The sequence below is a fragment of the Euprymna scolopes genome, chromosome 22 (assembly GCF_053919585.1).
Source record: "Euprymna scolopes isolate OS-2025 chromosome 22, ASM5391958v1, whole genome shotgun sequence".
Classification (NCBI taxonomy): domain Eukaryota; kingdom Metazoa; phylum Mollusca; class Cephalopoda; order Sepiida; family Sepiolidae; genus Euprymna; species Euprymna scolopes.
In genome coordinates this window covers 71166245-71177850 of record NC_136503.1, presented here as the reverse complement: position 1 = coordinate 71177850, position 11606 = coordinate 71166245, and the positions used below count along the sequence as shown (strand labels likewise).

The following is an 11606-nucleotide window of genomic DNA, read 5'->3' as shown; positions in this document are numbered from 1 at the left end:
TTTAATTAAACTAGTAATTTCACTGTTACATTGAAATACACTCAGCTCTTTAGACTATTGTTCTAATCTCCTTTATATATATATATATATATATATATATATATATATATATATATATAAGTGAACGTGTCTGTCTGTGTGTCTGTCTGTCTGTGTGTCTGTGTGTCTGTCTGTCTGTGTACATTTCCCTACGCAATGACTCTGTCAATTTTTAGTCTATAGACTCGAAATTTGAAATACCGGGTACTGAGATTTGGGAAAATCGATGTGACGGGTGTCAGCCAGAAATTTGGCTGTTAAGGGGTCAAATTTCAACGATTTGACCTTTAAGAACTCTACCAAACTCCTCCGACAATTTTGGGTCTACACCCTTGAAATTTTAGATATAGGTTCCGTGGACATGGATCTAACGTAATAACTTTATTTGAGGCCAAAACAATAAATTTTCAGGGGTCATAATAGGGGTCAAAGTTTAAAAAATTACCCCCTTTTTTTTGCTCAGCATACACCTCTAAACACCCGGGCAACGCCGGGCACCCATGCTAGTATATATTATAAGAATAAAAATCTACAAGTTTGTTTGTTACTAGCCAGTAATCTAAAAATACTTGACTGATTGCTGTTAAATTTTGGAATATAAAAACGTATTTTTATATACTTAATATTAAAACATATTTCAATAATAAAGAGAATATTTATCCAAATCGTTTTTATTCGAATGAAGCCAATCTCTCATGAACGCGACGCGTTTTCGTTCACGTCCCGTATTTTCTTTATTTGTTCTTACCGATTGTTTTGCAATTTTACTCAAACATTGTAATCGAATAAAACCGTGTTCATTAAGTACATAACTTAATATTTAAAATATTACAATATTAACAAAAATATTTTCTTCCAAAGTCGGTTTTTTCTAAGTTATGTTTGTTCTCGAGAGAGGCTGATCTCTTATAGAAACGACGTGTTTTCGTTCGCGTACATTTTTTTTTTTCATTTTTGACCTATCGATTCTGTTGCAATCGAATACCAGCGTGTTTACTAAGTTCATAACTATATGTAAAAATATTACAATATTAACAAAAATATTTTTTCCAAAGTCGGTTTTTTCTAAGTCGTGTTTTTTTTTTCGAGAGAGAGAGAGAGAAGCTGATCTCTCATAGACACGACGTGTTTTCATTCACCTGTCTATGTTGATATCGAATATAAGCGTGTTTATTAAGTACATAACGTAAAACAAAAAATAGTATGACCTAAACAAAGATATTTATCGAAGTGGATTCTTCTTCGAGAAAAGCTGATCTCTCATGAACGCGACGCGTTTTCGTTCAGGCTTCGTTTTTTCCCTCTTTCTGTAACAGTTCTTCCTTAGTGGGTTTCAACGACCGACATTATTTTAAAAGTTTACTGTTCGTTTTGTATTTCATCGAATTATTATCGATAAAACATTACACTTTCACGTTAAACAAGGCCGATAGCCATTAGTCGCGTGCGCTCGTGTAATGGATGAATGCGTGAATGTAGGATTGACATTAAATTCTTAAAGATAAACTAAAATGACCGAAAAATGGGATGAAATGACTTAAATAAATAACAAGTAAATGTCTTAGAATGACTTTAATGAACTTAAGGATGAATCGAATGACCTTAAGAATAACTTGACTGCTTAAAAAATAACTGGAATCCTTCAAAAACAACTTGAATGATCTGGAGAATTACTTGTTGAGACTGACTGGTTGTAAAGTGGGTGATCATTTTACATTAAATTAATACAGAAAAGTTATCCCCCACTTTATATCACAAAGTTACAAACATAAGTACAACATGTAGTAAGACCAGATACTACACTTTGATCTTGGCCAAAAGGCCAAGAAAGGGGTATTTATTTCCTCCCCCACCGAGCAAATTAGGCACAAGGCCGATTTTTAATGTGAGAAGTAATGGGGAAATGGGTGCCAACTCCCCGGGGAGTAGAGGAGCTGGATAGTGACAATTGGTATGAAGGGTTGCCCCTACATTGACCAAGGTCTTATACGTGGGGGCAACCCCACATATGGTCTTTGCTTGCAGTATCTGCCGGTCAGATACTACACTTTGATCTTGGTAAAAAGGCCAAGAAAAGGGTATTTATTTGCTCCCCCACCGAGCAAATTAGGCAGCAGTCCGATTTTTAATGTGAGGAGTGAAGGGGGAATGGGGACCAACACCCTGGGGAGTAGGGTGGGGGTAGCAACAATATTTTGTAGCATTAATAACAAAAAATATAAGTTTAATAAAATTAAAATAATAATAATAATAATAATGATGATAATAATAATAATAATAATGATAATAATAATGATAATAATAATGATAATAATAATAACAATAATAATAATAATGATAATGATAATAATAATGATAATAATAATAATAATAATAATAATAATAATAATAATAATAATAATAACTAACCAAACAAAGATGAGGGCACTAGGGGAACAAGACGCCTATAAATTCCTGGGAGTTCTGAAAGCATCAAAGCAACAGAAATAAAAGAGAGAATTGGACAGGAATAGTTCAGGAGAAACTAAATTATATAGTAGAAACCTATTAAAAAGGTATAAATACATGGGCAGTATCACTAGTAAGATATTCTGGATCGTTCATAGGGTGTCTAACGTTGTGACCCTTTTGGCCTGTGATCATAACGTAGTATCTGTGTTAACTGTGGCAAGTATGGCCAATGATCAAAGCATTATTATTATTATTATTATTATTATTAGTTGATTCGAGCGAGGGCAGGTCGCTGGATGAATTATTACTAGAAAAATAAACAATTCAATATAATTGACATATAATAATATCGCAAAAGGAATATGAAAATAGAAAATAGATGTAAACATGGTTTTTGGTTTGCATAAACAAATAACTAGATTGGGATTACGTCAGCTGTTGGTCTGAGACACGTAATGAGAACGTGATGAAATGTATATTTGGGGCTATTCTTGGCAGTCGTTAGCTGGACATTAGAGGGAACGGACGTCTCAAAAAGGGGAGTTGGTCTCTCCATGGTGCAGGAAGCGGCGTCATTTGAGGCAGCCAAGATGTTAAAACGTGTAATTTCTGAAGATGCCGACTGCATCATGAAAATAAATCTTCGTAAGTAATTCAAGTATGTGTTGTGTTACTTAGATCTGTTAAAAGGAACTGTTTGTCTATTACTATTTCGATAAATAAATAATTCCACGTCAATTGTTTCCTTTTAGAACTGTTGTATAAATGTTAAATTATACAGAACAAGATAAGCCCACTATTCAACATGTATATCGTTATGGAACATATTCACATACACATTACACAACAGACCCCTTTTTAGAGCCCCATAATATAACAGGTGGACTAAAAAAAAGAATTGAGACAGCTCGATTAGAAGACCAGGAAACTTTGATCATGCAGAACGCACTACACCCGAAGGACGATTTCGACCGACTCTCGTAAATTGGAAAAAAGACGGCGGGAGGGGACTGGTTTATATAGAAGATTGTGTAAATGACGCTAAAAAAGAACTTGAAAAATACATAATGCAAAACACTAAAAGTATAATTATGGCAGCGAGAGACACGGAAAAAAATCAACAACACATAAAACAGAGAGACAAAGAATGAAACAAGAAAAGGAGTATGGGAAGAGAAACAACTACACGTAAGATTCGCAAGGATTACAACTAAAGAAGATAGCGAAACACGTGGGCATCGATGCGAAAAGAACACGTAAACCGAGAAACTGAATCCCTCATAACGGCAGCACAAGATAACTTGATAAGAACCAAGCACATCAAAGCAAAGATCGAGAAAACACAAGAAAACAGCAACTGCAGACTCTGTGGACAAAGAGACGAAACGATAAATTATATAGTAAGTGAATGTAGCCAACTAGTTCCAAAAGAATACAAGAACAGGCATGACATAGTGGGAAGGGTAGTACGAAATAATTACTTTTTTCCACTTGTTTCGAACTACAGTTCCAATTTTCCAGTTATTGATATCGATTTCCATCGGCTTAAGGTCATTCCTCAGAGCATCCTAAAACATTCTGTATACAGCTGTAGTAGTTCCTCATCTGTTTATTCACAAACTCTTATTAATTCAGATATAAGCCCTTTAAGCGTATATAAATACACTGAAACTACATTATCGACGCTAGTTTTATGGGTTATATTTAATTCTGGTCACAAACAGATAAAGTCTTATTCTGTGATTTCGTTCGCCATTGACATCCATAAATTATTAAAAATTCAAAGATAAGACTATAAACATTTCTAAGCTTCAAGTACTGGTCCATATTAATTATCTTGAAATTCTGTCTCCGTATTGAGAGTGTTGACAGTAAATCTATCAATTTTTTTTTTCTATTAATTTTAGTCACTCTATTTAAAATTTTCAATTCTTAGTACTTCCTTTGGCCGCACTTCCAAAATGAAAATTATGGCATGTTTTAGTATAAAAACAAACAATTCGTCGTAAGACTACATATCTCAACCTTAAAACATATGTTGAAACTTCATCAAAATTTAAAATTTAGCTGAAATTCTCAAGGTCCCGGTCAACGGCCAGTTCATATAAAATACTGAAAATTACTTTTTTTGTAAAGCAGCCATCACTTATTAACACCCAAAGGCCATTCGAGGATAAGAGTTAAAGAGTGTCAGGCGGCCGTGTTGAGCGGTTATAGTGGAAATTGGGAAGAAATTGATTATTTTATACGACGACTCACCAACTACCTGTTTATGTTGGACTTGCAAATAACCATGATATAGTAAGATGGGAAGCAGCCCGACGGTATTGTGTTCTATAGGCGAGTAGTTCTAGAGAAAAAGAAAATGGCTCATGGAATTTTCGTTTAATTTTAGGCACAGTACAAGTAAAAGAAATTGTTGATAGTAGTTGTAGCTGGACGAGTGTTTCTTGTGAATCTGTTACAGGGGGGATCATAGATTGAAGTTCAGTCGAGCACTTCCCATGAATATAACGATAGAGCAAAAGCAGACATGCACTGTCTCTTCGCTGAGAGGGAGATAGTAGAACAGGAGCAAATTTGTCGTCAATAACGTGACTATTACCTCATTCATGACCATTAAATTGACCTTTAGCCTTGATGTCTTAACATCAAATAAGTTCTAGGATATTTCGACAAAGTTTGGTGATGATTGATGGAGACACTATGTTCTGCATAAACCAATAAAAATTAGTTACAAATTCGACCGATTACATAACCTCTTCAGCGAAGGTAATAAAGAAATTTAGTTTTATAAATGTGGAGGTAAGAGGGAAGAAATTAGAGGATACACGGGTTCTTAATAAAGGTCAAAGTCACAGCTTTAATGCTAGTGTTATAATAAAAATGTTTTAATTTTAGTGTTATAATAAAAACGTCTAAATGTTAGTGTTATAATAAAAATGTTTAAATGATAGTGTTATAATAAAAACGTTTTAATGTTAGTGTTATAATAAAAACGTTTTAATGTTAGTGTTATAATAAAAATGTTTTAATGTTAGTGTTATAATAAAAATGTTTTAATGTTAGTGTTAAAATAAAAACGGTTTAATGCTAGAGTTATAATAAAAATGTTTTAATGTTAGTGCTAAAATAAAAAGCAAATCAATTAAATATATTTGAAGGTGAGTTTTAACATTGAAAATGAAGTACGAAAACAGAATTTCTCTTTTTTTAATTTCAAAAATCGATGTTTGGTGAAAGTTTTCATTTTACGTTCTTCGATGAAAAGAAATAAAAGAATTTTCTTCGTTTATTTGTTGCTAAAATCGTATTGTTTTCAAATTGTACGTGAATTTTCCGTGTCATAGTTTTTCCTGACATTTGTTATTAAATGAAAACCTCTTAAAATAATGGAAAAGTGTAAAGTTAAAAAAAAAAACCTTTGGTTCAGATCTCATTTGAAAGAATATTCTTTAATTTTATTGCATTTTTTTGTGTAAACGCGTATTTTTCACACATAGAAAATTAAAAATAGCAATTAGAAATAATTTTTCGTTTTCGATTGTCAATTATTAATTTCGATTCCGTATTGACGCAATTTATTATTAGCAGAATTGTTTTCATAATGATGAATTGTTTTTATTATTTTTGTCAATTATTTTTCGCTTATAGTTTAGTTTCTAGTAAAAGTAAAAAATTCCGATATTTAACATTAATTCTTAAAATCTAATATATAAAGTAAAGCCAGTCTTCTCTATTTCAGTCATCAGTAGTTATTGTTCTCACAAAATAAATATTTGTTTATCTTTTGTCTGTACTTTTAGTAAATTGCCGTAAAATGTATGTTAAGAACAATGAAATTTATATTTTCCACAAAATACTTTTACAGAGGCAGAATTATTTTTATATGAATGCAATCTCATAAAACATGCGAAACTCTATCTGCCATATGACTATATGACTAAGATATTTTATTTTGTGTGTGATGAAAGCTAGAGACTGAGACTTCATTCTCTAGCTCAGTTATCGATAACTTTTATTATACACAAAACGTATTTGATTGTAGTTCTTCATTCTTTAATGGGGCGTTGTAAAATACCACTAAGAACAATAAAATTTAATTAGGTTTAATTCCATCTAGAAAATACTTTAACCGTGTTGGAATTATTTTTTATACGAATGCAAATTTTAAAAAAGCAGAATTCTTTATTCGTCACACCGTCTCATTCTTGAATTTTGTCATCAATAGCTATTTTCCTACTGAAATAGTCGTTGATTCTTTTTTGTTTATTTGTTTTGTGATCGTTTTAATATACTGCTAAATACAATAAAATGTAATACAGCATAAACCTAGTTTAATCTCATTATAATTTATTTCACCCCTCTGGAGAAAGCCTCTTCAGACAAGATGAACTAGTGAGTAGAGGCTACGAACTTTAAATGAAAATTAATTGCACAAAGATATGTTTGTTTGACAAATAGATGTTTTATTCTGACTGTTTAAATTTAGGCATTTATAATTAAAATACAATTTCGAACGTATGGATCTACGGGTTATGGTTATTTGGTGTCATCTAAGCGTTTAATATTTATAAAATGTACGCATTAAAGTAGGTTGTATTTCGGCAATAACGCCTTTAAGGTTGTCTTCCAAGTTGTTTATTGTATTTGGTTTATCTGCGTAGACATGGATTTTACATGTTACCAAGAAAATAATCCAATGGAATTAAATTGCATGACCGAGGTGGCCAGGTTGCAGGGTCGTTTCGTGAAATTATTCATTCATCAAATTTTTCTTTCAGTCAATTGTGTGGCATGTGGTTCAACCTTGCTGAAACCATTGTGTGCAACATTAATTTCTTCCGGTTGAGGCGCGAAGAAGTTGGTAATCATTTTTTCTGAATCTTTCACTGTTGACTCTTATGTTCTGAGCATCTTTAACGACATAGGAACCAATGATTTCACTAAAATAATAAATCGCACCAAACAGTGACTTTTCCTAGACGTAATAGTGTTTCTACGATACGATGAAGGATTATCACTGCTTGAAATTCGGCAATTATGTTTATTGGAATAGCCATTTAAACAAAATTGTGCTTCATCGCAGAAAAAAATGTTGAAAGGAGATTTTGGATCAATGGCAATGTTCCCCTTGACCCATTCACCACGAATGAACGATGATCATTTGGCTTCAACTCCTGTACCAGTTGAATCTTGTAAGCTCGTAAACAAAGATCTTTATGTAACATTTGTCATAAAGTCGAAGGGTATAAGTTTACGTGCTGAGCACATTGATGAATTGGCACGTTTACAGCAATATCAACACTACACTGTACAATAACAATCGCTTGTTGTGTCCGGACTGAACGACGTCTTACGTGATAGGTATTATCATTTAGGGTGAATGTAGTGCGAAAACGATTCAAAGCTTCTCTAATTAATCGTTTTAATGGTTAATTATGTACACCATTACATCCACGTGTTGCACGATGTGTTGCTCAAACTGAATCGTGATTATCAAAATAAATTTGCACAATTTGCAAACGCTTCTTGGGTGTCAGTCTCTTCATAATTGATTGCCAAACCAAGCTAAACTCAACATAATCGATTGTTTCAAAATCTGCAATCAAGGAAAATAGAGTTATCAATCTAAAGTTCGACGCCCTTAAAAACACCTTGTGTTACTATATATGTATATATACATATAAATATATATATATATATATATATACTAGCTGTACCCTGCCACGCGTTGCAGTGGCTCAATTTGGTGTAATGGAAAAATTTAATAAAAGAGAAAATGCATGTTTCTTATATTAGTACAGCAATCCACTGCAAAAAGTGAAAAAGAAGGCGAAACTGAAAAAAATGGTGCTCTTGCAGAATTTGATCTGGATCCTCGAAAGTTTCTGTCAATCATTCATGTTTTGGACTTGACCAACAATCAGTGGATGAAGCCGAACGTAGCAAAAATGTTGAAACGCTAAATGCTTTTTTTTTGTTGTTGTTTTAAAAAATGTGATTTAGTAATTAATATTTGGTTGATGGTGGGGGGAGGGGGGGTTACTATACACAGATTCGAAAAAGTCGTCCAAAAACAAATAAATGAAAGCAAAGGTAAGGTAATTTACATTTCTACCTAATTGGATAATTGTTTAGTGCTTTTATGTAATGTAATATGTTTAATTGGCTCAAAAAACAGAAATGGTCGCGAATTCTGTTGAATACGTTAAGTTTGGGAAAGTAAGTTGAAAACTAAAAACTATACAAAACAGTGTCTGAAACTCACCGAACATATGTTACCATGACATAGGCTGGCATAATGGATAGGTTTCTGACAGTATTTTGTATAGTTTTTTTAGTTTTAACTCACTTTCTCTAACTTAAAGTAATCATCAGTGTCCACCACCATTTGTAGCTTTCAAATACACCAATAAACACTGTTTTTCGAGCCGACTAAACGTTACATTAAATGAAAAGGGTTTATATTACTAAACACAGATACAAAGAATTTGTCAAAAAATAAATATATAACAAATAAATGTTATCAAAGGCAAGAAAAGTAAGTGTTCTAACTAACTGGATAAGATTTTAGTGTTTTTATGTAATGTATAATCGGTTCAAAAACATTCAATGTTTATCGGTATATCTGAAAAATACAAATGGCGGCAGACTGTATCGAACATGTTAAGTTTGGGGAAATTTTGGGAAAATGAGTTTAAACTAAAAATACTGTTAGGAACTCACTCAATATATGTTACCATGATGTAGGCTGGCATATAATCGGTGGTTTTAAACTTTTGCTCGATACAGGTGACAACTTTTAAAAATCCCTTTTAGTGATTACCTGGTTTGAGGATATTTGTACAACTAAACGGCAAATCTGCTCAAAAAAATCCGGTATTATTTTACTTTAAGGCCCGTTTCACGTTCATATATAACGAAATATTTTATTGTAGATTTCGGTGTGCTAAAAACGAATCTGCAAACCGTTTACGTAGCAAAAAAAAAGTTTTCATGACATTCATGAAATTACTTTTTCGAAAAGTGGGTGATCACTTTTCAATGTAAATTTAACTTAGAATGAGCACCCACTTTCTGGCCACCTGAGAGAGGGGCATTTTTCTGTTTCTTGGCTAAAAAGTTTTTTGTTTGATTTCTTTTGCATGGTAATAACCCCTGAACTCTGAGACTATTTTCCATTTAACAGCCGTAGCCTTCGTTTACGCTATGCGTAAGCATAAACGAAAGCTGTTTAGCCAATAAACATGGGAAAAAAACCCTCTCTCAGGTGGCTAGAAAGTGGGTGCTCATTTTAAGTTAAATTTACATGGAAAAGTGATCGCCACTTTTTCGAAAAAGTAATTTCTTCATATCATAAAAACTATTTTTTTGTGACGGAAACGGTTTGCAGATTCGTTTTTAGCACACCAAAATCTACAAAAAAAAATTTGTTATTTACGAACGTGAGACGCACAGCCCTTAATGGAAAATTATATCAAAAATCCGGGGGAAAATAGTTTTCAATAAAAACAGCAAATGAATTCGATAGAAAAAAAATGGATGCTATTTTTTTTCTTTCTGTGTGTTTCTTGGCTTAAAAGTCTTTTTGTTTGATTTCTTTTGCATGGTATTAACCCCTGAACTCTGGGACTATTTTCCATTTCACAGACGTAGCTTTTGTTTATGCTATGCGTGAGCATAAACGAAAACTGTTAAATATGCATTCGCGTACCAAACTGCCTTGTCAAAAAAACCTTTAAGCCAATAAACACGAAAATAAATGCCCCTTCCTTAGGTGGCCAGAGAGTGGGTGCTCATTTTAAGTTAAATTTAGATGGAAAAGTGATCACCCACTTTTCGGAAAAAAAAATTTCTTCAGATCATGAAAACTATTTTGATACTCCCTGGGCGTTGAGTTCCATGGCGACCCGCAGAATTATTTAATGGTCGTTCCCTTAGTACCCCCCTAGTCAAGGCTAATGCATGCGCACGTAACATTTTTTTATTTATTTACTTACGTGGTGGAGTTTCTATACTGATAGGTTTTTTGAAATTTTTTCACTGGATTATTATTGATTGAACACTAACCAGATTATGAAAAAAAATTGAAAAAAAAAATCATTTCAACATTTGAAAGGGATACTCACTTTTTAGTTACCACGTTCTGGTAAATCGGTCACTTTTTATTTATTTATTTATTTTTTTCTAAATACGGAAGTGTCTTCGGGAGATATAAAATGGTCGCATGTTGACGAAGCAATGTATCGGGAGGCGTACGGGATTAAAAATTAAATTTTTAGATTAGGTCCACCTCCTCAATTTTCTTTTAAATGACGACTTGAAATGGTTTTCGACTATGCTGAATACGAAAATCGCATCGAAATTTTGCAGAAATAAGTAGTTATCAAGATATAAAAAGTTGTATTATGCATTGTAATCTTTGGCGGCCATATTTTTTACGTGTATGTATTTGTTTATGGCGCGTGTGCACGTAAAAAGATGGCCGCCGAAGAATACAATGCATAATACAACTATTTATTTCCGCAAAATTTCAATGCAATTTGCGTGTACAGCATACTCGGAAACCTATAAATGTCGTCATTGAAAGGAAAATTGTGGAGGTGGACCTAATCTAAAAAAATACCAAATTATTAAACATTTCTCCAGCATGTTAGTGAAATTTATAATACTTAAAAAAAATTAACAAGAAACAAAACAAAAGTTTTGAAAAAAACCTCACCTTTCACAAAAACAATTTTTAAAAAAACCACAAACTGACTAAATAAGTAAAAAAAAAAAAAATAATTAAAAATCTCGAAACTTTATTTTCATGAAAACAATAAAAAAAGTCCTGTTCTCTCTATTTTTTTCTTTGAGAAACAAATATATTTTTGACTTACAAATGCGGTAGAGACTCATTATTTTCACTTTCTATGGTTTTGATATACCGGGTTTTTATTGCTTACAAAATGGGTGACTGATTTATCAGAACGTTGTAACTAAAAAGTGAGCACCACTTTCAAATGTCGAAATAATGATTTCTTTTTTACTTTTTTTTTTAATAATCTGTTTAATTAGTGTGCAATCAATAATAATCCAGTGAAAAAAAATTCCAAAAACCTATAAGTATA

General features: G+C 32.4%; 1 pseudogene; it reads right to left on the bottom strand.

Moving 5' to 3' along the window:
• Nucleotides 1–1646: 1646 nt before the first annotated feature.
• Nucleotides 1647–1874, bottom strand: LOC145244078 (U2 spliceosomal RNA; annotated as a pseudogene).
• Nucleotides 1875–11606: the final 9732 nt, after the last annotated feature.